General features: G+C 44.4%; 1 protein-coding gene across 2 annotated transcripts in view; it reads right to left on the bottom strand.

Moving 5' to 3' along the window:
- The window catches only part of LOC124546611 (phosphofurin acidic cluster sorting protein 2-like), a 676,573-nt gene that overhangs the window by 590,848 nt on the left and 57,908 nt on the right, over window positions 1–27,817 (bottom strand). The window lies entirely within an intron of this gene.

Consider the following 27,817-nt stretch of genomic DNA (forward strand, 5'->3'; position numbering starts at 1 on the left):
AGGGCGTCTTCGTCAGTCTTCGATGGCTCACCTGAGGATGGATGGCATTTATCAAGTCGAAATATCGTGGATGGAAGCTAACGACGACCGGCTGCAAGCCCGAAATCTTTTTGAACATTTAGTTCGCCGGGAGCGAAAATTTTTAAATTTCACAATTCGACTACAGAAAGCAGGGTCAAATGGATGTAGACTGGAGTAGTCGTGCAGAGATGAAGTCTGCACAAGACAGTGTAGCACGGACAGCTGCACCAGACACGCACACCTAACAATTACAACACAGTGCAAAGTGGAAAGACGCTTGTGTGAGACGTGCCGAGTTAATTTATCAGGCGACGGCGCTGGCGGAATGTGCGGGCAGACGCGGCGGCTGGAGAACGGTGGTGGGTGTCACCTGGCGAGAATCCGCGGCGCGCGCCTTCGTCCCTGGGCGCCGCAGCGTCTCTCTCACCTGCGCCCGCGCCTGCGGGTCGTTGGTACGTGCTGCCTTCATTACGCGAACCGCTGGCCCGCATAGCGGCCACCACACACCTGCCGCGCTCCCTGTGGCCGCTGGCGCCGCGGGAGCTGCGAAGGGTACGCGGGAGACTACCGACACGGAGTTAGCACGCAAATACAATCTCCAGGAACTGAATTAGAAACCTCTGTCTACGCAGCAGCTCCTCAGGACCTGACGACAGCATCGCAGCGTCTCGAGACGTGCTCGGTTCACACACCGTGGGCGCTTGTGGAGCATTCATGTCCACGACCGCCCAAGCTCCGCTCCACAACAAGAGTCTGGTCGCCAAATCGAACAAGGCCACAATGTTCGGATCACAGATCTTTTACGCCTTTAGTAGGCCACCCGTACAACATAATGTGCAAGCAGTAAGGTGCACTACTCTATCAACTCCGAGAAAATCGCAAAAGAAATTTTACGCGTCTATTACGTACCTGATGTATCTGTCCGTAGGTGCCAGACGTACGAATTTCTCGTGGTCGTCAAGTGGTTAGTGTTTGACGTTATAAAACGAACGTGTATGAAGCGACGGTTCCCCTCCTGCTCTAACTCAATTTTTAATCTATATTTTTTTCATCACTGGTCATATCATTTAATTTATATGACATTTGAGAGGTAATATAATTCGAAAAACACACGCACTTGCGTCAATTTTAGTGAATTTCGTGTTATTTGACTACTTATTATTTTTAAATAAATTTAATTATTAGAACAAACATATTTATAACTGACGACAAGTAAATGAAGACACGCGTAGTGTTTCCTGAAAATGTATGCCTGTCGTGATTTGCGAAGTCCCTTACACATGGAATCTGGTAAGGTACCCGGAACTACTTTGCACCTCGACGCCGCGAGATGCAGACAGAGACACATTCCAATTGGCAGTTAACCTGCGTAGCGGTGAAACGTTGCTAATGTACCAAGAACGAATAGTGAGGTGCAATTTTTTTTAACATCACAGAACCTACACTTGTTCTACAAAAATAAAAGTTTGAGCAGGAGTCGAACGCTAACCACCTGGCTACCACGAACTTTAAGGTCCGGCACCTACACAGAGATAGATCACTTACATAACAGACGTGTAAAGCTTCTCTTGGCATGTTCTCGGTATTGCCGGTTTAGTGCACCTTACTACTTGCACATAATGTTGTTTTAGTGGCCTAACAGAGGTGTACAAAGTTGGACGTAGATCCGCGGTCCACTACGACGTGGCCTCCCCCGCACGCACATCTCGTTCTACGGCACTCCCATGTGTGCTCGCATGACTGAGGGCACGCTGCCACAACGACCCGTTTGGCCCATAAAGAACTTCACGTCTGTTGTGTGCTCTCAAACGCTTATTTACACAAATGTGAATCCATCAATTGCTACCTCTACCTTGCTGTGGGGCGCTGCAGGCGAAAAAACTGATTGAAATCATCAGTTAAATATCCCGTATTGTTCGCCTGCCAGAGACGACATTAGAAACGTTCAGGATTCATACCTCACCCCACGGCAATATCCCAGCACACGAGAAAAGTTCCGTCAGTTGCCAGAACGACGTTCTGTTGGCCTGTGGAACCCACTGTCTCGCCTGCCTTTCCATGTATTCGCACCCCATAGTCGGTGTTTGCCAACGCATAATGGGACTCATCGGTCGAGGTTATCTTCTGCCGTGCTTCGAATGTCCAATCTGTGTGTCCGACGGCGGCTTCTGTTCGCCACAGCGTGTACGAGCTTCTGGATAATATACTGCTCACCGACTGTTCAGGGCAGAATGGACGGGTCATCTGGTGCAGTGTAGTGGCAACCCATGTCCCCAGCAATGCGCCGTCCGCCACGTCGCCTGGGTCTGTCGATTCCCCGATCGGCCTGACACTGCATGTGGTGAGTCGAGAGCTGTGCAGTGTTGACAGATGGCAGCGTCGCCACGGGTCGAGCAACCACGAGCACGTTCGCTGAAATGGCGCCTCTCTCTCTCTCTCTCTCTCTCTCTCTCTCTCTCTCTCTCTCTCTCTCCCCCCCCCCCCCAAGACACACAAACAACTCTAATGTATCAGCTACCCCTACTGCAATTACACGTAAGTATGTATTCCGACTTGAAGGTCGTAAACCCAGTACAAATAACAGCTAGGAAAAAAAAGAAAGGCGGTAAATTGTGCGCCAATGTGGGTCTACTGGTCGCTATGAACTCACTCAGTAATTTCTTCGGTTGAATATCATACCCCAGACAATTACACTGCGGTAACTCAAGTTACCGCACTGTTCTCACAATTATACGGTCTCGTTCAAAATATAAAATGAAAATCTGCAGTTCTAAGTTACTTACTCGTGTCATTTGTACTCTCTTGATTCTCTTGTTGCGCACCACCAGCTTACCTACAACAAGAAAGGTAATGTTGGTTAGTTGCATGTACACGACCGTTATAATACATCTCTTCTTCAAATAACTTTAAATCACTAAAGACCACTACCTAACAGTTATCAGTTTCTCTATTTAGCGAAAGGCAAAACAAGACAAGCCCCAAAGTTGGTATTTTCAGTCTTAATCAGGTATTATTACTGCCCTTTGGAAGCTCTCTTCAGTGTGCGCGTTGACTTAGAAGACATGAAAATGACGCTACTTGATTATGCAATCCACAACAGTAATGTGGCAAACCACAAAGCGTAAATTTATTTAGCCTATGGTTACACTACAAACAAATAATACTACAATTACCTCAAACTACAAACTAATACCCAGGCCACGAATGTAATCTACTAGTTTAGAGTTGGCTCCTTCGCTTGCGTAGACTGTACGGTCCGCACAGATTTTTTGCTCTCTTTTTATTTTTCTTTAGTACAATTTTTATGTTGTTCACAAAAGTAACATCCCTAAACTTTTTCACGCTAATTGAGGCCATAGAAGCTTGTCCTTTTCCGGATGTACTTCTGTTAAAAAGCGACTATGCCAGCTGGACTCTGAGGTCTTTGTTAATCCTGTCTTCTGAGTTATTGTGGTGATATTTCCATAGAATCTTTCAACTTCTAACTGATTTTCATACAAGCCAAATACCAAGTCTGATAGAGTTAACTTTAAAAATTTTTTAATACAACGAAATACTTTCATAAAAATTTTCATCCCCTATTTCAGGACCTTCGGGGTCGAATTTCCGAAAACAAACAAGTATTTTTTTTTTTAATTTCCAGCCGAGAAGCCAAACACCAATTTTCTCAGATGTAGTTTTCATAATACATTATTAGTACTTCAATAACGTTGTATGTAAATACACTTTTATCCACTATTTTACCTCCATAGTGACTGAATTTCCAAAAATGCTGGAGCACATATTTTTTTACTCTCTAGAGAAGAAATCGAATACTAGTTTTCGTAGTTCTAGCTTCAAAAATGTCTTAATAGCGACACATCTTCGGAACACCTTTCATTCCCTACTTCCCCCTCTTAAGAGGTGGAATTTCGAACAATCTCTTGTGCTTTCCTCCACGTTTCAAGTTTCTATGCCTATCGGTTTGGGCTGCGCGACAATGAGCCAGCCATTCAAAACATTTCCATTTATACATAACAGATCCATCCCTGCGTCATCATCAGGAACTATGTTGCATCACCACGAAAAGCTCTCTGAGGACATTCTTGAATTACATGGCGAACAGTGTGCTTGACTGTGACAACTTGTCGAAGTTATTTTCTACCACTTGCGCAAAGAGTCGCCACATCTTCCAGTGTTGGTCCTTATTAGTTTAAGAATCGACAAGATCCTGAGTGGCAATCCAAAGCCAGATGGCTTCATCAATATGCATGGCGTCTTAAATTGTTCTGTCGTAGCATTAATCTGCCACGTGTGTCTGCAGCAGTCATCAGTAGTAAAACTGTCCCAAGTAACATTCTTGCATTTTCCAGCGGTGGGTGACGAGAGTGAAGGGCATCTCTGCTGATGCCTGGAATGTCTGTGTCAACAGGGAGGTTCCGATGTTCTGTAGTCTTTTGTACTCCCGTACAAGTGCACTTTACCGCCACAGAAATGGAGGTGGTATTTTTAAGGATTGCCATACCCTTTCGGGTAGTGGCGGCTGCTGAGGACTAGGGTCCTTCTCAGCCTGGGGTTGTTTGATGCTGTTGGGGCGCTGTTTATTAGTTTCAGTGGGGAAACCTGCCTACTTGGATTTTCTATATGATTTGGCTCATGCCATTTTATAGTCAGTTTTCATGTGGCTATGTACGGGTAACCTGAAAGTGGGTGTGGGTCTGATGGCTGCGCTGTGTATGAAAAAGTTTTATGTGAGTACCATTCACCCACGTTGGTGAGCAACATTCCGCAACAGGGTAAACCAGTCTCAGAATCGAAGTACGGAGTGTTTACGCAGTTGATCCCCATGATGTGCCACAGCGTTTCTGGAGTTTGAATTTTGATTTTGGCGGCTTTTGTTAATAGCTATTGTTTGTAGCTGAGCGTTCTATCACCGGTGACCCACTGTAAGTGAAATGAATTAAATACAGTGAAATGAAGTGAATGACTCGATGGAGACTAAATCAACGAAGGCGCAATAATTTCGAACACTGGCATATCATCGACACGTAATTTCCTTGTCTTGTTGTTGTCTTCAGTATAAAGATTGGTTTGATGCAGGTCTCCATGTTATCCTATAATAAGCAAGCCTCTTCACCTCCGAGTACCTACTGCAACCAACAGCCTTCTGAATCTGCTTACTGTATTCACCTCTACGATTTTTACCCCTGACGCTTCCCTCCAGTACTAAATTGGTGACCCCTTGATATCTCAAAATTTGTCCTACCAACGGATCTCTTCTTCTAGTCAGGTTGTGCCACAAATCTCTCTTCTCCCCAATTATACCCAGTACGTCCTCATTAGTTAAGCGATCTACCCATCTAATCTGGAACATTCTTCTGCAGCACCACATTTCAAAAGCTTCTATTCTCTTCTTGTCTAAACTATTTATCGTCCATTTTTCAATCCATACATGGCTACACTCCATACAAATACTTTCAGAAACGACTTCCTGACATTTAAATCTATACTCGATGTTAACAAATTTCTCTTCTTCAGAACCGCTTTCCTTGCCATTGCCAGTCTACATTTTATATCCTCTCTACTTCGACCATCATCAGTTATTTTGCTCCCCAAATAGCAAACCTCCTTTACTACTTTAAGTGTCTCATTTTCTAATCTAATTCCCTCAGCATCACCCGACTTAATTCGACTACATTCCATTATCCTCGTCTTGTTTTTGTTGATGTTCATCTTATATCCTCCTTGCAAGACACTGTCCATTCCGTTCAACTGCTCTTTCATGTCCTTTGCTGTCTCTGACATAATTACAACGTCATCGGCAAACCTCAAAGTCTTTATGTCTTCTCCCTGAGGAGGTATTGAATAGAATTGGGGAGGAGTTTGTGGCACAACTTGACTAGAAGAAGGGATCGGTTGGTAGGACATGTTCTGAGGCATCAAGGGATCACCAATTTAGTATTGGAGGGCAGCGTGGAGGGTAAAAATCGTAGAGGGAGACCAAGAGATGAATACATTAAGCAGATTCAGAAGGATGTAGGTTGCAGTAGGTACTGGGAGATGAAGAAGCTTGCACAGGATAGAGTAGCACGGAGAGCTGCATCAAACCAGTCTCTGTAGTGAAGACCACAACAACAACAACAACCTGGACTTTAATTCCTACAACAAATTTTTCTTGTGTTTCCTTTACTACTTGCTCAATATACTTTGAATAACATCGAGCATAGGCTACAACCTTGTCTGTCTCCTTTCTCAACCACTGCTTCCCTTTTGTGCCTCTCGAGTCTTAAGTGCCATCTGGCTTCTGTACAAGTTGTAAATAGGCAAATAAAATTTGGAAGTATTCCAGTCAACACTGTCAAACGCTATGAACGGAGGTTTGTCTTTCTGGTCTTATTTATCGAATAACATTACTTTTCCTTACTTCAGCAACATAACAATTACGATGCTCTGTCTGTTAACCTTTCTGCCCTGACGGCAAGTTTACACAAAATGGGGAGGGGGAGTGTGGCACTAAGGTAAGAGTAGGTTGCCCACTGTTCCGTGGTTTGAGTGGGTTCGTGGATGTTCGTTAAATCGCGGCCTAATATGCGTGCAAGAAGGACGTCATCGAGTATTCACAACCACAGCGCACAAATTAAAAAAGATTCCCTCTAAGATACTGCACAGTAAACCAGGCTGAGCAGCATAACGAGGCGATCTATCTCCCAACGAATATACTATACATTTCGTCTGCAGGACAATTATGCAGTGCACTTCTAAAGAACGAAATGTAATCGATGGTGTCTGTCGAAACGTTAATTACATCAGTGTCTGATTAAGAGTAGTCTTGTTCTTTTGAGAAACCGGTCTTTATGCAATTAGCGTATGGTAACTGACAGCTTGTAAGACTGCTACTCACAGTGCAAGAATCAAACCAGTGACCTTTCGCCCGACACTATACCATGTTGTTAATGATATACAGTTGACGTAAAAAAAAAAAAAAAAAAAAAAAAAAAGCAACGCGTCTACCAAAATCAAAAGTTTATACAATCGTTCAGGGACTGTGCTATTCAGGGTTAGCCTGAATGACTCTTTGGGTTTCAAAGCACTGTTTACTGACAAGTATCCGATGTGCAACGATGGGTGGTACACGAAGAGACACACACACTCACCAAATGTAAAAAGTCTGCCTCGTGTTTCGCATTCACACTAGGCGGCCGGCCTGTGGCGTCGCTCTACAATATGGCGGCAATGCAGGAGAAACCGTTAGAAGATGCGTTAGGACACTTCAGCGCAAATACAGGAAAGCTGCACCTGGCCACCAGATCATTTTGCGGCGGTTTCGCCAGTTTCACGATACTGATTGTCTGTGTAAAGGGAATCGCGTGGGGCGACCGCGCGCCTCAGAGGAAACTGTGGCGCGCGTGAATCAGAGCTCTGTACGCAGCCCCCACAAAAATGAACCGTCCGTGCAAGCCGTGAAGCGGGCATTCCGCGCAGAAAACAGTATGGAACGTTTTGCAGCGGCGTTTGTATTTCAAGCCCAACGATTACCAACTGTTACGGCGACTGACTCCAGATGATTATGCCCGCCGATTGGAGTTTTGTAGCCGAATGCAGCAAGCTATGGAAGATGGTGAGTTTGTGCGGGGACACTGATACTCAACGACGAGGCGACTTTCCTATCTGTTGGGAAAGTAGAATACAAGAGTGTCGGGTACTGAATTGCTTCACGTCCGTCTGCAGTTGGAAAGGAATTCGCCGAACGTAAACGTCTTCTGCACCATATCGGAGAAGAAGGGTGTACGGTCCCTTTTCCTTCGGCGGTCTAATGGTGACAGAGCCCGTGTACCTGGATATGTTACAGTTGTGGGTGCTGCTGCTGCCACAGCTGACTGCCGAGTCCTCGGCTTTCAACAGGCCTGGGCTCCGCCTCGTAAGAGTCGGCTGCACCTCGGTACGTACAGTCAGTTGACGAAAGTTATGAGGTACCTCCTAATGTCATGTCGGACCTCCTGTTTCCGGCGAAGTTCAGCAGTTCAATGTGGCGTGGACTCAGCAAGTAGTGGAAGTCCCATGTAGAAATATAGAGCCATGTTGCCTCTATAGCCGGCCATATTTGCGAAAGTTTCTCTGGTGCAGCATTTTGTGCACGAAGTGACCTGTCGGTTGTGTCCCATTAAAGTTAGATGTGATTCATGTCGGGCGATCTGGGCGGCAAAATGATTTGTCCGAACTGTCCAGAATGTTGTTGAAAGCAATCTCAACATCTGTTGTCCGTTGACATGGCGCACTGTTCACAAAAATTCCATCGCTGTTCGGGAACATGAAGTCCACGATGGCTGCGAATGGTGTCTAACTACCCGAACATGTGTGTTTCCAGTCAATGGTCGGTTCAGTTAGACCAGTGCGAACACAGCCAACACCATTACGCACGCAACACCACCTGGCACACTGCGTTGTGACAATTTGGGTCGATGGGTTCGTCCGGTCTGCGCTGCATTCCAACCCTACAATGATCTGTTACCAACTGAAATCGGGTCTCCTCCGACCAGCCCACGGTTTCCAGTCGTCTAGGGTGCAACGGATATGGTCACGAGCACAGGAGGGGCACTGTAGACAATGTCGTGGTGTTAGCGGAGGCACTCGCATCGGTCGTCTGCTGCCATGGCCCATTAGCGCCAAATTTTGCCGCACTGTACTAACGGATACATCTGTTGTACGTCTCACATTGATTTCTGCGGTTATTTCAGGCCAACCTATCTGTTGGCACTGCGCAAACGCCGGTGCTTTCGGTCGTTACGTGAAGGCCGTCGACCACTGCGTTGTCCGTGGTGTGAATTAATGCCTGGAATTTTGTGTTCTCGGCGCACTCTTGACACTGTAGATCTCGGAATACTGAATTGGTTCTGAGCAGTATGGGACTCAACTTCTAAGGTGATCAGTCCCCTAGAAGTTAGAACTACCTAAAGCTAACTAAACTAACGACATCACACACATCCATAATTACTATTAAAAACAGTCTTGATCACGATTTATTTAACAAGGTGACCGGTTTCGACCACTACTGTGGTCATCTTCAGACCATTGAGTAGGAACCTCTTTGTTGGAGAATCACTAGTAGTGATCACTGCTGTTCCCATAATACATTCAAAAGTAACAAACATACATGCCTGAGGCAGTGTTCGAACCTGCGACCGTAGCGGTAGCGCGGTTCCAGACCGTAGCGCCTAGAACCGCTCGGCCACCCCGACCGGTGGAATACTGAATTCCCTAACGATTTCCGAAATGGAATGTCCCTTGCATCTAGCCCTCAAGTACCAGCCCGAGTGCAAAGTCTTAATTCCCGTCATGCAGCCACAATCACGTGGTAAACCTTTTCATACGAATCATTTGAGTAGAAATGACAGCTCATGCGTGCGCGGTACAGTCGCCATCTGAACGTATTGCTACCTCAGTGTGGTCCATAGCGATCAGATGTTGCTTATCTCAGGCGGAAATGATTTTTTTGCGTAGCGGATCCGACATTACGCCTACAGATCCGAGATGACAGCGCCTGCGCATACAAAAACGAGCGTCAGCTGTGAATATGGCACGCCTCTCGCCAACTATGCCCCCCCTTTTTTTTCTCTCTTCTATCAGAACAAACAGAGCGTATGGTGTACCGTAAGCAAGCCGATGAAGATTGGGACGTGCGGATAAGCCGCGATGGTTTAGCACTGCTCGCTCCTCGGTAGGATAAACAGCGGCGAACCGAGCCCCGGCTTCTGGACACAGTGGGTAAGCGCCGAGAAAACAGGACAGTGGTGACAGTGGAGGATGGGGAGGTGAGACGCCCCGTGTTATCGACGGCGAGCCAGCGCAGGCGGCGGCGGCGGCGGCGGCGAAGGCGCCTCGTGGGAATCGGGGACGAGCCACCTGGCGCCGGCGCCGGCCGACCCGCTTTATTATCTGGCGCGCAGTCGATAACCGCCGTTTAAATATTGAGCGCCGCTGAAAGGCGGCCGGCTGCCGCGGCACGCAACGCGCCTGCCACTCACGCGCCGCCAGCCGGCATCGACCACACTACAGCCCTGTCACCTCCCCCACACCGCCCTGTTGCGCCCGCTTCCACTTCCCGCGGCACAGCCCACGGAGGGACAATCGAGAAAACTATTCGATCGGCCGGCAAATCGGGACGGATTGCCAGGGCCGCCCACTACCGACATCAGTAATTCCACCACGTTCCAGCCACAAAGGCAATCGACCCGGCTGCGAGGGATGCGCTACCCGTGTGTATTTTTCACGAACCTCCGCGCAGCTTAAGCCAATGGTAAGCTATTCGGCAAACCGTATCTTTTGCGAACACCTTCCTTTATTTGTTTTTTTATTAACAGCCTACAGTTATCACGTTCTGTAGCACCACGTTATCCAAATCAACTTGCTCGTGAAACGAGTCGGTATACACTTTACGGGAGTGATCGTCAAACTGCGGCCCCGCGGACGCATGCGGCCCGATTCAATTATTAGTACGGCCCGCGGTCCTCAGCATTATTTTATAAGAACACGTACCTAGCAAATAACAGCCGAATCCGAAAACGTCATCTGACGTCAAGAGAGTACTGTTCTTCTACATCTACATCTACATGATTACTCTGCAATTCACATTTAAGTGCTTGGCAGAGGGTTCATCGAACCACAATCATACTATCTCTGTACCATTCCACTCCCGAACAGCGCGCGGGAAAAACGAACACCTAAACCTTTCTGTTCGAGCTCTGATTTCTCTTATTTTATTTTGATGATCACTCCTACCTATGTAGGTTGGGCTCAACAAAATATTCTCGCATTCGGAAGAGAAAGTTGGTGACTGAAATTTCGTAAATAGATCTCGCCGCGACGGAAAACGTCTTTGCTTTAATGACTTCCATCCCAACTCGCGTATCATATCTGCCACACTCTCCCCCCTACTACGTGATAATACAAAACGAGCTGCCCTTTTTTGCACCCTTTCGGTGTCCTCCGTCAATCCCACCAGGTAACGACCCCACACCGCGCAGCAATATTCTAACAGAGGACGAACGAGTGTAGTGTAAGCTGTCTCTTTAGTGGACTTGTTGCATCTTCTAAATGTCCCGCCAATGAAACGCAACCTTGGGCTCGCCTTCCCCACAGTATTATCTATGTGGTCTTTCCAACTCAAGTTGTTCGTAATTTTTACGCCCAGGTACTTAGTTGAATTGACAGCCTTGAGAATTGTACTATTTATCAGTAACAAACAAAAGTACTTTTAAGATGTACTTAATTTTTTATGAAATGCCTCTGAGCACTATGGGACTTAACATCTATGATCATCAGTCCCCTAGAACTACTTAAACCTACCTAACCTAAGGACATCACACACATCCATGCTCGTAGCATGATTCGAACATGCGACCGCCAGCAGGCGCCTAGAACCGCTCGGCCACTTGCCCACTGAGCGACACGACTCTTACTTGGAATAAAAGCATCATCATTGATCTGTTCGAGATGACTTTCGTTCAGATCTGACGTACATTTAGTTATTTCCGCGTAAAGAGGAAGATATCACACTGTATGTCGTGCGACATTTCACATCAAAAGCTGCCGGAGCACTGAGAGAAACCCTGACGGCGCGAAACGAAAGCAAAAATTGTGACCCATACGTCTTCTTGACCTGTCAAGTCTCTTCGAGCAATGTCTCAGTAAAAGAAACTTTGCGGGAGCGGAGTGCGTCCAGTGGGTGTAGCGAGACGTATCACTGGTCCAACACACTACTGCGAGAGTAGGCGAGCTGTATGCAGGCCGGCGACGTACTACTGGAGGTAGCTTCACACTGTCTTACTGCACATTCAGCTTAAAACACAACCATTAGGTCGCCGTAATCCACTACAGTGCGTACCTACCTGTTCCCCCAAGCCCAAATAATAATTCCGTGTCAGTGCGTTCTTTGCACTATGAATTAGTGCAAACTTGATGTTTATACTTATGTGTGTGCACCTCGTTCGATGACCATTTTTACACTTTTACTTATACAGTCTCGAGCCACTACAATGCAGTACTATAACTGACGTGCAACACAAGACGAACACTTTTTGACAATTCCTGCCTAATTTCAGACCAATTTTTCTGTGCTGTTATTAATATACGAGGGCTATTCGGAAAGTAAGTTCCGATCGGTCGCGAAATGGAAACCACTGCGTAAATCCCATGAAGCTTTGTACTGATGTGTCTCTCGAATGTCCGTCGATCGCGCCACGTCACTCTTTTCTGTTGTGAGCGCACAGTGAGCACGTAAAGATGCCTGGAAAATAATGTCTCCCGCCAAGTACGAGGGCTTGGCGAGAAACTTCGCCTGAAGCTATGCAGCCTACACAACATAACTGTGATGCGTTTCCTTCTTCAAGACAATTCTCAGCGGCACTCTATAGGGGCAATGAAGATGCTCCTGCACCGTCTTCTATGCGAAGTGTTTGATCACCCACAATACAACCCGTAAATAGCCCTCTCTGAATTTCATCTCTGCTCACTAGAACCGCTGGCTATGAACACAACATTTTGCCACAGTCAACAAGCTGTAGACCAGTGCAGATAACTGGCTGAAAGCATTACATATTTGGCGAGAAGAATATAAATCGTTTCAATCGTTTTATTTGTTTTAATATTTATTCTTTCTATAGGTTTTTTAATTATTAGTCCTAATTTGATTAGAATTTTGTTACTGCTGGCTGCTTTCTAGGACGAGGGTGTTGGAAAGTCGGTACAACGCTACGACAACTGTCTAAATTGGAAAGGTGACATTGTGAAGAAGTAGCTGTAAGGAGTAGCTAACTACAACAGCAATTAACATATTTGCGATTTTCACAGTGGTTTCCCTTTCGCGGCCGATCGGAACTTACCTTCCGAATACCCCTTGCATTTATCTTCAAAGGCTTGATTTCTTGTCTATGTGGACGATATTCAATTGTGACATGATCGTGTCCCAATAAAATGAAAATCGGTCAGTAATGAATATATTACAATAAAATACAATATTTTCAACTTTAAATATATAAATTGACAAGCAAAAATGGAGAGAATGAGATACCAACGCCATCTTAAACAGAGTTCGCACCTTATGCAACTACCGCTACAACTGAGCGAACCAGATGCAAATTATGTTTTAACCGGTGCGACCGCAATAGACACCGTCTACGAAGTGTAAAGGTTTTCCAGTTGGTGTATTGCGAAATGCGAGTGGGGCGATCACATGCCGACATTCAATGTACCGCTGTTTTTTTATCTCTGTAGATACTAACACAAATCTTTGTGTGTGTGTCGACAGTGAGTTCTGCACAGCTGCAGTCGAAAGCACAAACACTGACCGATACTTTGGTGAACGTTGCCGTACAGCCAGGTTGTGCACAATGAGGCGAGGTAGTTCCAATGGGAAAGTCTCCAGCGAGACAATCCGTACACAATAACCAACGCACCCATAAGCAAATACAAGCAAATACAGGCAAATACAGTCCAAATCGTATCGAAGTAAGAATCCGTTGTTTCCGTGGAGATAACAAAAATTAAAGAAATAAAAATTGTACTACTTTTTTCCGTTACATGTGAGACTACGTCTCCGATACGGCTTTACACAGAAAGAAGCGTCGATGTAAATTTACCGTCATACTAGTGCACTATATGGGCTGGATATCAAGAGACAGCAGTTTGCGTTGATGTAGTACCTGATTTCCCAAAGGTTGTCAAGAAACCTACCTTGCTGGCGTACACTAGGAGGACAGCAGACTTGTAAAGGAAGTCAACAAGACAAATTGGTGGTAAATACCGGCGCTCGACGAACACATGAGGCAAGCATCGGACGGGGTGTTAGACAAAGCTGTTTGCCAAACATGCATTTTCACCATGTATGCTGAGAAACTAAGAGACAGGAGGAGGAAAAAAGGTAAAGACAATTAATTAGGCAGGTAAGTCGCGTTCTTGGAATGAGAAGACAACTCCATTTAATGACAGAGGATCTTAGAACGTGAAAAAAGGCGTGGAATGAGGATGAATGTAGGAAGATGTGTGGAAGAAATAACAGGTAGAAAGTTGAGAGCCAGCTTTTGAAAAGCTAAAAGATTTGTGAGCAGCAACAAGATTTCCCACAGAATTAAGGAAGAGTTCTGCGAAGTGTTTTATCAATAGCGTAGTATCATATGGCAGCGAATCTTAACCAAAACAAAGAAGGAAAATCATTGCATAGTTTTGTAATCTGACTGTGGATAAAAATTCTGAAAGTGAAATGGACTTACATAAAGACAAATGATGTATTTCTAAGAATAAGAGTGTAAAAAAAAAAAAAAACTTGAAGTATTAATAATACGGAAAACATCATGGCTCGGACACACACACCACGAAGAAATAGCCTGTAAGGAGAGTTACTGAAGGACTAACTGCAGGTAAAAGAGACGGAGGGGGAATGCTGGCTAATATTAAGAAAGGACGAAATTCTCAGCAGATTAAGGAAGAATCACAGGGCAAAGGGAAGTGGAGAGCATCCAGTAGCATGGAAGAGTCGAGTAACTGTGCACAACATGTAATCCCACAATTTCAATTTTTGAAGTTTACGACTAAGTCGATATCTGACTACTGGTGCATCCTTCAGATTATTATCAGACAGAACGAGGAGAAAGTGCCACTTAAGCTGTGGAATACATGAGTATGAGGTAAATAAAATAGGCCAGTTTCTTGCTAAACTCAGCAGTAAGGTAAGCTTACAGTTACTACTGATTTACTTTTATCTGAATATATGATTTAAAACCTGTTATTCCTCGAATCCATGCATAGATTTACTATGTACATATAACACTTTAACAGACAGAACCTGATCGCGTTAGTACCTAACGACAGACTGGGGTAACGGTTAGATGAAGTACAATAGGTGCGCACTCTGTAAAAAAGAGGCTGAAATGACAAAAAAAGTAAGAAATGAAGGGAAACGACAGACTAGGCTTAAGGCCAAGAATGGGAAAAGCATACATGGGTGCTTTAGTGAACAGCCATTAATGAAGAAAAAGAAAACAGGAGTAATGAGGATAAGGAGGCATCGGAGATATATGATGTTTCTAGCATTTGTCATGAAGACGATGACGCTGATTACGATAACATGTACACTGTTGAACTGAAATCAGTACGTAGACGCAGTAAAGAATCTAATGCATCCGGTTGTCTTCTGAGGAGAAGTAGTTAGAGATGAGGATCATTGTACATCTGTACAGACGTGTGGGTGCCCTACTTGGAATCGCGCTGCACGTACTGGGGAAAGCACCACCAAGACTGACAGCGACGATTGCTTACCCGAGAAATGAAGTTACCAAAAAATAACGAAATGTGAAAATAAAAGCGATTACACATTCCATTGTACTGTTTAGAATACGGAGGCGATCGAAAGTCTCAATCGAAGACCGTACAGTCCATAATCGGTATTCCAATCGCGCAAACTAGCCGTGACCATTGAGCCTGCAATCCAACCGACGCACCAGGTCGAAGATAGCATTTGGTAGAGCACCGTGTCCTGCTGCGTGAAGAAGTCCGTCGCTGCTGCTGCTGCACGTCCTGATCAGACAGGAATCGTCGAGTCTTCGAAGGGTCCCAAGCAATAATGATCACCCGGACGAGAGATACATCTCCTGTTTGTAGGCTTCAAGAAGGCTTACGACAGTATACATAGACCTAGCCCGATTAGAACTATGACAGAGTTTGGTATACCAAAGAGGTTGGTCAAACTGGTACAGGTATGCCTAAATGACACAAAACTTAAGGTTAAGGTAGGCAATCAAATGACAGAAAGCTTCCAAGTTGTAACAGGATTACGCCAAGGAGATGGGCTATCACCTGTCCTCTTCAACCTGGCACTTGAGAAGATAATGCGGGATTTCAACAAAGAAAACATCAAGGGCATTCAAATTGGTAATGAACACATTACATATCTGGCCTATGCAGACGACATTCCACTATTAGCATGCACACAAAGAAGATCTGAAGAGAAGTATCCAGACCTTGGAGTTATTGGCAGCTAGGATCGGTCTACAAATTAGCTCTGAAAAGACAGAGTATATGACCATAGGAAGAAAGATCCAGAACTCTCAAGATTTAATTGTGAACAACACCAGGTATAAACATGTGAAAGAGTTCAAATACTTCGGATCATTTTTTACAGAAGTAACATCAACTGAAGCAGAGATAAAAGCACGACTGCAGGCGGGAAACAGATACTATCACTCTCTAGACCCTATATTAAAATGTAGAAGTGTCTCGCAACAACTAAAGCTACGGTTGTATAAGACATTAATAATGCCAGTAGTACTTTATGATTCTCAAACCTGGAGCACTCGAAAACAAGACCTTAAGCGACTGCTAACATTTGAAAGGAAAGTCCTCAGGAAAATATTTGGACCAGTCAGAGATCAGACTACTGGAGAATGGAGAAGACGCCATAACACTGAATTAGAAGAGCTGTACAAGGAGCCTAAGATCTTGGGAGTGATGAGAAGCAAAAGACTGCAATGGGCTGGACATGTTGTTAGAATGGAGGCAACAAGATGGCCCAAAATCACAATGGACTGGATCCCGTCAGGGAGCAGACCAGCGGGAAGACCTAGAAAGAGGTGGATCGATGGAGTGAGAGAAGAGCTGTTGCAGCTGGGAGTCACGGAAAACTGGAGACAGATAGCAGAAGACAGAGACGGATGGAGAGCTCTAACTGTGGTGGCGCGCGGTCCTCTGGGCCTCATCGCGTGATGATGATGATGATGGGGAGAGATCGGGACTACAGGACGGGCGCTCGAGTATCTCGCAATTTTCCAGATGGCGTGACTTGTGCGTTACGACAACTGCGACGTAGTGACGCGTGTTATCGCGACAAGCACCAACTCGTCGCACCATTCCACACTGTTGGTTTTCGGCAGACATGCTGCCCTCTCTACACATTCTTCATTCTCCGATAGACGTCTTTCGGTGCTTGTCCTTCGGTAGCCAAGACATTGCTCTTGTTTGGGCATATTTGGTAGTGACGTAGCCCAGTTGACGCTTCCGCATTTACCGCACGCACATCACACTACTTGCCACACGTCGGTCCTTATATACCCGCATCGGAGTTGCGCTGCACTGCATATGGGCTGCAGCAATGGCCTCGGTTGTAGACGTTTTGATCGCCTGTCATAATTTTCAATATTCTAATTTCCTAACGGAAACTGGCTCGTAATTAAAGTGGCGATTATTTCCCCTTATGCATATTCAATTAACCTCTCCTCCTCGAGCGCACAATTCCCTAAGCACTGGGGATAATTATTCTATAGGACAGGCAGACGTCTGCAATCAGATCTCTGTCATATTAGCAATTAAACTGCATTGTGTCTTCTTTTCATTTAAACTGATTTAGTACAGAAAGTGTGGAAAAGCTACAGCAACCTTGCGTATAGTTGTTTTTTAGGTTATTTATTAGGAATGTGACTAAATGACACGTGCACAGCATCCCACCACTGTACCTCACAGGTAGACCGAGGTGGAGGGGGGGGGGGGGGGCGCAGCCGGCTGCCGTTCATTTCTCAGTGGCGACCTCGTGGAGCTGGTGCGCCCGCTCGCTACGCGATAACGGAACCCTCAGATATCCCGGTGATGGAAATCGTAGCTGGCCATTCAGAACACGACGCGAGGAATGCTCAGTCCGTGTGACGCTCGTCCACGACAATAAACGCCCACATAACGGCTTCGCGCGCAACACGTCTTCTGCTTCCGTTGCGCTGGGACATGTTTCACGTGTCATTATTTCCACTGATTTTGCCTCTATTCATTTCCGTCTTTTTCTTGCAGGCGAAGAAATGTATGCCGTGCCAACATTTTCATACTTATGAAGTACTGCAGGATTATGGCAAACAACGCTACAATATGAAGCGATAGACGTACATCCCGTCAAAAATGCTAAAGCACTCCCTGTGGCACAAGTGTCTTAAATATGGCGATGAAACTATTGAGACTTAGAAAAACTAATGGTAGAAAATGTAGGTGTCAGACAGATTCACTGCATGGATGTTCACGAAGTATAGTCCACCCACGAAGGACGTAGCTTACGAAAACCTCGTTGGTGTATACTGGACAACTGCTCGTCAGACTGAGCTTCTTACCACACAGTATTGATAGACAGGACTGCCAAAGAAGAGTGGCTTATTTCGTCACTGTTTCGTTCAGTGGCCACGAAAGTATCACGGAGATATTCGCCATACTCCAGTGACGGAATTTACAATAGGCACGGAGTGCATCACGTTGTGATGAGATGATAAAATTCCGAGGGTGCACGTTCGCGTAAGAATTAGCAGTCATTTTCCTTTTTCCTACATAATATTTCGCTAAAAAGGCCACGAGGATGAAATCAGAGAGTCTCGTTCCTACACAGAGGATTACCTACAACCTTCTTTCCCGCCGGCCGCTGTGTAAGGCGTGTGGTAACATCCAGCTGTGTAGTAGTTGACTGGGTGTTGTGTGATGTCCTTAGGTTAGTTAGGTTCAAGTGGTTCTAAGTTCTAGGGGACTGATGACCACAGATGTTAAGTCCCACAGTGCTCAGAGCCATTTTTTTGTAGTAGTTATGGTCGCCGGCGTTGAGTAGTGTGAGGCGGAGATCAGAAACGTGCTCCGCATATTCGCTTTAAACTGGCCAGAGGCTCCTCTGACGTCATCTCGGAACTCCCCGTCTCCGTACGCTCGCAGACGGTCTCCTCCGCTGCCCATTTAACTGAAAACTCTGTACTTGACTCTGTTTCGGCTACAAGTGGACTAGACTAGCACTGACAGGTCAGCGAACTATAACCAAGGACTCGCGGTATTGCCGCTAGGCAAGTATAACCGATGACTTGGGGCATGCCTGGTACAGACGCAACTGAATTACGACTGTTGTATACCAATGCAGGTGAAAAGGAATAAACAGGGTACAGTGGATACCACTGAAGCTAAAGGAAAGATTTATGAAACGAAAATAATGAGACTAAGTAAAGACAATGCCGCATGGAGAAGTATTAAAACATCTGCAAACCTTTAGGTATCTCGGAAGTAGGATATGAACCGAATGAAAAAGCAGCACAGAAATTAACACCAGAACACCAATCGCGAATGAAGCATTTTGTAGCCCAAGTACAATTTCTTGCTGCAATATGGACACAGATTCGGGGAAAAGGCTGCTAAAATGTTTCGTATGGAGTGTCATGTGAGGTGCTGAAGCGTCCACGTTGAGGAAGAAATATAGGGCAATGCTGGAGGCTTTTGAAACTAGGGCAAGACGAATGAGAGAAAGAATAAGTTGGATGCACAGAGACAAAAGTGAAGAGATACGGACATGAGTGGAAGAGCAAATTCAATTACTGATTGTAATAAAAAGAAGGAAACTAAACTGGATTGGACATATATTAAGAAACAAGGAGGGGCTTCTAGAAACAGACATAGAAGGTTATGTAGAAAGAAAGAGGCGGCGAGGAAGAAGAGATTTCAGATCCTGGGTGATGGGATGGACTGCAACAGCATATAGCAACATTAAGAAGGCACAAATGGAGACTCAAAGGACCGGCTACACGACGACGACGACGACGACGACGACGACGATGGACTGAGTGATTTGTTAGCATGAACACTGTTGCAAATTTATTTTAACATTCAATCTCTGCTCAGAGAGTGCCTAACAGTTACTGAATGACCGAAAAGCAAGATTACGAGTTAACGTACCGTCTACATCGAGGTCATTAAAGACGGAGCACAAGCTCGAACTGCGACAAGGGTCAGGAAGGGAATCGGCCTTGCCCTTTGAAAGGAATCGTCCTGGGATTTGCATGGAGCAAATGCGAAATCACTGAAAACCTAAATCCAAATGGCCGGACTGTCATCCTCCCGAATAAAGAATGTCTAATATTTACACTGACATACAGTTTCGACACGCTACTCAGTCCGTGACAACAATACAAGAAAAAATGAACCGAGGATGAATGGTAGTCTTATTAATTATTAAAATAAATGTATAGCGGTGTTCGAAAAAGTTACAGAGACGAATGATAAGCCACACTAGTCGCCACTTGCCCGTGCACGCTCTGTGTCCAGCTTTCGTTTCATGAAGCACATATGTTTTCTTGTGGTGGAGGAGAGAGAAAGCAAGATACACAACCATTTTGTTTGCACTGAACGAAATTCGTATGTTTTCCATCTTATGTCTGGCCTGTAGGACAGAACTTTTTGCAGATATCACCCTTCTTCTAGTGAAGCACATTTGCAAATGTATACCTAGCGTTACTTAATTTCCGTCTTACCCCCGCCACAGCCTCACAAAACACAACTTAGTACAATGCCACACGATTCCAATCGATGATTTCGCTCTGTTAGTTCTACGTACGTTACAGCAGTATGATCACGCACTCAACTCCTGCACTATGTCACAACCTTGTCAAAGTAATACTCCAACAGCCTACGGAAACCAGGCGTTAATATTGGTTCCCTGTCATGTACATGTACGACTGGATGCCTTTTGTCATTCAGACTACAAAACCTGAGTATGACTCTATTGAGGAGTCGAAATTGGTAGCCGGAATAAAAAGCTACAAAAATAATGGCTGTTGCAGTATTATTTTTACAACTCATCCACCAGCCGCAGCCACACACACCCTAATTGCAAGATGGAATTAAGTTATTTACGTCACGGCTAGTCACATTCTTGCGTACTTTAGTAAGAGATAACGAGTCGATGAGTACGAAACCATCACACCGCTATCGTTCTCACACTTTTATTTTTTTATTTCAGATGGAGTCACAGTCCTTATAAAGTTTTTGAATGATGCTGTCACCATTTGACTGTAGTAATTTTTATTTTCTTGTTACACAAGCCAGATTTCGGCCTTAGGCCATTTTCAAGTACAAAAACTTATTTATATGTCGAAACACATCAGATTGGTATGAATTACAAATTGTTGTCTGAAAAGGGTATCTGGTCATATAGTTTACATGTGTCATTAGCAAAAGTGAGGACACCTCTAATACGCCTAAATAAGTTGCAGACTTCCATTTGTTGACGCTACAGCACAGCTGTGTATCGGTTAGCAGTTTCATTTCTGGACCCCATAGCACATGGAAGTGTCCCGTGTCTGTCCAAACAACTACCCTCGCTGCCTCACTCAGCCCCCGTATGGCGTTCAAAGCGCAGTATGTGACGCACAGATCGCAATTCACGACAAAACAGAGCACACGCTGTAGTAATGTACGGAGATAACGACTTCACACAGAGCGTTTTCCTCTTACGGCGACAGCCGCCGATAAGAACACTTTCTCAGAATCGATTATGCGCCCGTTACGTAACATCGCGAGTGTTCTCGTCAAGTCTGCGCTTATCTCCGTAACTCGTTCACAGCAGATATGGGGCACCATTAATCAGTATCCAAGGACAATGGTTCTATTTAAAAGAAGAAAAAAAAGGTACTGTGTGTGATCTTATAAATGGAAGCGTAGGCTTATCGGTCACTTTATACATTATAACAAATTTCTTTCGAACAGAAAATGAGTCACTATTTGTAGAATTGATATATCAGAATCTGAAAGATATTTTTCAGTTGCAATTTTCGTGGAAGTGCTGGATGTATAGTGATTGATATTGGTTAAAGATTAGTTTCGCACAACTAAGATCACAACGATAACAGAATAATCTGCCGATTTAAGTCTGTTTAAGTTTGGAGGTGAAGACATTGACTTCTTTTCGGGAAGCAGTCGACTGAAATACTACCCCTCCGTTCCAGATTAAAGTTTTCCGTTGTTCATATGCATTCACTCCACGCTAGTGTTGCATTAACAAAAGCACACCATCTTCGTCTGTTGATTCAATGGCTGCTAATTGTTTACCACCTGCAATGACGTATAGTCCGACGAGAATCAGTTACAATACCGTCACCAAGAACAGAAACTATCAGCCACGTAAAGTTGGGCCGACGCTCCAAACCGCCTTAACAGCTTCTTAATCACACTGGTCGCTGGTGCGCGCACACACACACACACACACACACACACACACACACACACACACATACCCACGCGCGCGCGCCACGGAGATGGAGCCAGCCAGCACCGCGCCCGTTATCGCTGATAGTAGTGTAATTCTGACTCGCTTACAACCCGTAACGACCGGCTCTGATGGCCTTGGCGACGTAGCGTTGCCACTACTATGAGCGACACCATCCTTCAGCCTAGCAATTACACGATGTTCTGGAAACGTACGTGACGCCTTCTCGCAGTCCGCCGCAGGAGTTTACTGTCTCCTGCGGGGTACGTTATTTTTGATACCACATGCGTTACATACTTGCAGAAATGGTCAGTGTAGTTTTCGAGGTCAACCATTTCACGTTGCAAGGACAGATACAGTTTGCTGAAACTACTACTTTGATATCTCATTTATTTGGCTGCGGATGTCATCTCGTTTACGGCGAACTTTTGGGCGACTGGTGGCGACGTGCTCTCAATTCTGAACATACACTGCCTATGCGAAGCGAATCTACTTAGATACACGCAGCTAGCTACAATTTTTCTCACTATAGTCCAAAAAGCGAACTTGCGCCTTAAATATCCCAGTCGTTACTGACTTTCTGAAAACTTTTGGACAAAAAGCTACCTCCGCATCGGGAACAAAGATGACCAAGGTCTCGCAATTAACCTCTACTGTAGCATTTCGCAGAGTGGAGAAGACAACTGAAAGCCTATTTTACAGCACGGAGAAAATACTATACGTTTAAGGAAAACGATAACCTACGCAATTCTACAAAATACCGGAGAAAAATGAGGGAGGAACACAAAACATTGAATCGATTAGAAAGAAACAAAGGCGGACAAGATGCTACAATTCTTTCTCCACGTCGACAGACAGATCAAAATTATTTTATTTATTTTTGTCTCCACTCTGAGAATGTTTAAATTGCTTTTCACTAAGAATGATCCATCGTGGGTTTGTCTACGGGATAAAAAATTTCCCACGACTTCTTTGTGAATGCAAAGCGCAGTTCAAGGGAAAGTACATTTACACACATACAATGTTTCGTTCAGTTTTCTACTTTACAAAATAAGTCGACTGCTTTGTAGGCAAGGGTCGAGAATGTGTGTCTTAGTCGTCTACTTATCCTTTAAATGATTTCATCCCGGCTGCAACTGTCAGTTTATTGTGCTTTTGTTCAGTTTGAGGTTTCAGTATTTTCCAAGTATCTGGACATGTGTGGACAACTGATTTGTCAAAAATCTCCGATTGCATTTTATGTCATACTAATGTCTTGCACATTTTCTATTTGGAGAGTGTTCACAGCCAATGTGCTGGTGGGTGATTTTATAACAAAAGCGCGCACCACTACCACCGTTAATACGTTCGTTCACTCATATTAATTGTGCTGGAGGTACAGGCTTTCAGTATAAAATCACTCACAAGGGGCCACTCTTCAAACACATGTGCAACAGAACACAATGGCGTAATGAGCCACGACATATTTTTGAAAGCCGGCCGGAGTGGCCGTGCGGTTCTAGGCGCTACAGTCTGGAGCCGAGCGACCGCTACGGTCGCAGGTTCGAATCCTGCCTCGGGCATGGATGTGTGTGATGTCCTTAGGTTAGTTAGGTTTAAGTAGTTCTAAGTTCTAGGCGACTCATGACCTCAGAAGTTAAGTCGCATAGGGCTCACAGCCATTTGAACCATATTTTTGAAAAAACAGTCGTCGACAAATGTTCATATTTTTGCAGGATGTAATAGTTTAACAATTTGTCGTAGCTGTGAACCCCAATTTAATTAAAATAATTGTCTGCCTATCGTTTGTAAACACTGTCGAACATTCACAAATTTTAAGTATCGTCAAGCACCATATTTTTTTTCTTAAGTGACCTGAATTTTATCTGAACGGCGGTTTTGTCCAAATGGCACGATAATCGTATACGTAAATAGTCAATAATACAGGGACAATATTTCAGAAATAAATTCGTTTCTTCAAATCAGCAACCATCAATATAATCGAAAATCTGCAGCCGGTACTAAAAAAATAAATTACGTGTGATGTAACGTCGCAAAACAGAGAACTTGAAAACTTTTTCCAGAAGTTTCGTTTGTGCGTAACTGTTTCCTGTTTTAGAGGAAACAAAAAGGTTTTGATTTACTTTTCACAACTGCAAACTGAGTAACGAGATCTGAAACCGTAGACGAAGTTATTCTCTTCAGTCTCTTAGAAAGAACACGTTGGTTTCTCCTACCATGAGGCGTCTCTGTTTTAAAATTAAATACATACGCATCATCTTGCACGTCCGGCAAACTAGTGTTGTTCACTTCCAGCATGCTTCTACGAACCGCTCAGTTTATAAATAGGCATAGCCAGTCACTTGACGCTTCTCTGGTAGGGTCTACGCAGACCGTAAACACAGCCGCATGATTTTTCAGTCTAGAAGCACGCCGCTGCATCGGTATTCCCAAGACGAACGTAACCAAATAAGAGCTCACGCTACGTGAAAATCACTCGATGCGGGTTTACATTCAAAGTGTGATCGGACTCCATTATTCAATATACGGGTGTTTTCCCCTTGTCTCCTCTGAATTACCTCCTACTCTCCTCGCTAACCTACCCCAGATGTGAAATCAATGCAGCCCTGGAAAGCTTTTTCGCAATGTCCTTCAGTGCTTTGACAAATTTTCTTCCACGTCCCCAGCGACACGAAACGGCATTTCTTTGGCACTGATTTTAGTTTTGGAAACAAGAAAAATTTCCAAAGAGCAACATCGGTGGAGTTGGGTGGCTGGGGAGAACGGTCGTCCGATTTTTGATGGAAAACTCTCGAACTGACAAAGCTAAGTGGAAACTAGCTTTTCGTTATAGAAGGAACTTCGACTTAATTTGCAACAACTATGGCCTCTCTTTGGGAGTTTATAGGGCCAACTTTTTTAAAATAAATACGTTCTAAAGCCCGCTGAATGTTTGTCTTGAGGCAAAAATAAAAAAAGCGTAAATCAATTGCCATCGAAACACATTGTGACCATCACTTAGCAACCCTTTGGTGTAGGGGCCCTGTAACATGGTGGTCGTCAGTTGCAGTCAAACAGTTCTCTGAAAACGCTCCCTCTATGTTCCTTCGAGCAACAACTGCCATTAAAGTTGGCTCGAGCTCTGCAGTACGTTTGATTTTTCGGTTGAAATCTAATTACATGAACGAACAGATTCCAGCGTCGTGTGCTCCTTTACGTGCACCAGATACTTTATTTCCTGAACGCGACCGCCAGCAGTTAAAAGTTAATGGCTTCCTCTACCGGGGGTCAGCTTCAATTGATTGGCGACCGCGACCACTTTGGAATGGGAAGCACCATTGGTAACACTGCATTCGACACAGAGCATTATCTGCTCCAAGGTCTGCCTCAAAAGTTCAAATGTTTCCGTAGAGACCTTCCCACTTTCACAATGTATCGCTGGCAATAGAAACACTTTTCATTCAGAAAAGAAAAGCTCGAAAACTAAATGAGGTAAACATCATTCTACAAACTGTGTACTCAGAAGTACTGTCGACGTCACTTAAGTAGGGTGCTTCGGTGATGCACAAGCAACAGAGTGAACTAGTTTCTTACTTATTAAATACACGTCGTCCAAGTTCGGTGATGCATCGAGAGGCGAAATAATGTTTCTCACCGAGGAAGCAAAACAACGCAACTTCTCCTCAACAAGAACAGCATTAATCACGTACACACAAATTGGTGTCACTTGAAAAGAAATTAACTCAAGGAAAAAAGAAACCTCGGTTCGAAAGATAATGGAAAAAGATCTGACTCTTACATATCGTCAGGACAACGCAACTGGTTTCGAAGTGCAGTTTTTAATTACTATCCTACGTCTAGCACGATTCTAGGAAGTACGTCGTTGGTACAGCATTGCTCTCACTTCCAAGGGAGGAACTGGACAGCTATTTCGTCGCTAGGCAGTGTCTAAAGCAAATAGTCCAGTTCATCTAGCAACGAATGCTCTTGTGCTTATCAGAACGCATTACAACATGAACATGGTATATTAAGTTCGCTCCGAACGTTGTATGTACTTTCAGCAGCCCTGTGCTGCTTCTTTTGTTGCTTCTTGAATACAAAGTTGTTACTTAGGGTCACGTAAATACACTAACCAGCCGTTTACATGCTCCACGTGCTGCTAAACACAATATTCTCATTTTTTTGTTGTTATTCACCAAAACATGGTCCGACACCTGCATGCCATCTTCAGTGGGCCTCGTTTAATGCCTGTAAAATAAAAACTAAACTCCGCGACGAGACGACGAGATTCAGAGTACCGCGCGATGCCGCTGGGCCGCCGCGTCGAGTTCTGCCCTGTCGGGTCATTTGGATGCGTCACGAAGAGGCACGTGGATAGCGCACAGCTCTGCCGGACATTCTGCGGACTCTCCACACACTGGAGTCACTATTTCTCACAGCACTCACGTAGCTCCTCAATTGGAATCATAAGAATGAGTGTCCCGTGTTACAATTCTGCACCAGGGGGAAAAAAATCGTTAGCAATGCCGGGATTTCAACCCGAGACCTCTACATGGCAGTCAAAAGTGAAGACCACTCAGCTACGCAGGCAAACTTGTCTAAGATATTTTAGGTCTCAAAAGCTGTAAAACCTGCATTTTTATTTAGTTACGACTGCTCATAAACAAAAATAATTATTCTTAGATCTAAGAAACATATTGTTCAGATTATTTTGCAGATACAGATTAGATGGCTACAATAGAAAAATCAACCAAACATTTGAATAATATTCTGTACAAATAAAACGAGACCTACCGAAGATTACACTTAGGTGTCCAAATATGCCTGGGTCAAGAATCAAAAAATGGAACAAAATTAGTTTTGCAGGAGGCAAAGTTTTAATAATCCAAATTTAATACAAAAACACCACGGAGAGGAAACCAGAGCTTCCAACGGCAGAAATATAATCGAGGTTCCATGTCATAATGCACTCTAACGCTGCCGGGGTCAGTGTAAAACAACTATAGAAAGTATCGTGGTTATTAATTAGGGCCTTTCACATGGTGAAATTCAGCAAGTTGTCTTCTTTATTTGCACAACAGTTACCACTGCCGCCATCCTATCTCGACTGTCAGTTTAAAACTGTGTGCGGGACTGAGACTCGAACCGGGACCTTTGCCTTTCACGAGCAAGATTCTGAGTTCGAGTCTCTGCCTGGCATAAAGTTTTAATCTGCCAGCAAGTTCCGTATCACTGCACACTCCGCTGCAGAGCAAAAATTTTAAACTAGAGTATTTATCTAACAACTAAGGAACCTGAAAATTGATGTTGACTCCCGAAATGCGCAGTGTTGTTCATCGGAATCAAAACACAGTGACTTAGACGCAATTCTTAGCGATTTTTTCCACTAAACTTTCCATATTACAGGTTCGTATTTATAAGTTACTTTCGAAATTTTAGAAGTTCACATCACAGCTATGTTTTTGTTTACTTGCAAAATCTTTTTATTACACAATATTGTTCTGTATTATTATAGCATGAGACGATTTTATGAAGTCTGACGTGTTTACGAACGTAGAAGTTTCAACAGTTTCCGAAATCAGAATATCATTCAGTTATACACAAACACAACATCGGAGAAAAGGAGATGCAGCCGCAATTACATAAATGCAACTTTCTGGACACTTATATAAAATCGACAAGTCTCCGTATGTCCAGCCTTGTGGCTGATGGTCTGCGGGACCACGGACGTTCACTTAATGAAATGAAACACGTACAGCCGTCGTCTTGATGTTATTTTATTATACTGGAACCAGTTTCCGTGACTCA

Source organism: Schistocerca americana, chromosome 1 (assembly GCF_021461395.2).
Source record: "Schistocerca americana isolate TAMUIC-IGC-003095 chromosome 1, iqSchAmer2.1, whole genome shotgun sequence".
Taxonomy (NCBI): domain Eukaryota; kingdom Metazoa; phylum Arthropoda; class Insecta; order Orthoptera; family Acrididae; genus Schistocerca; species Schistocerca americana.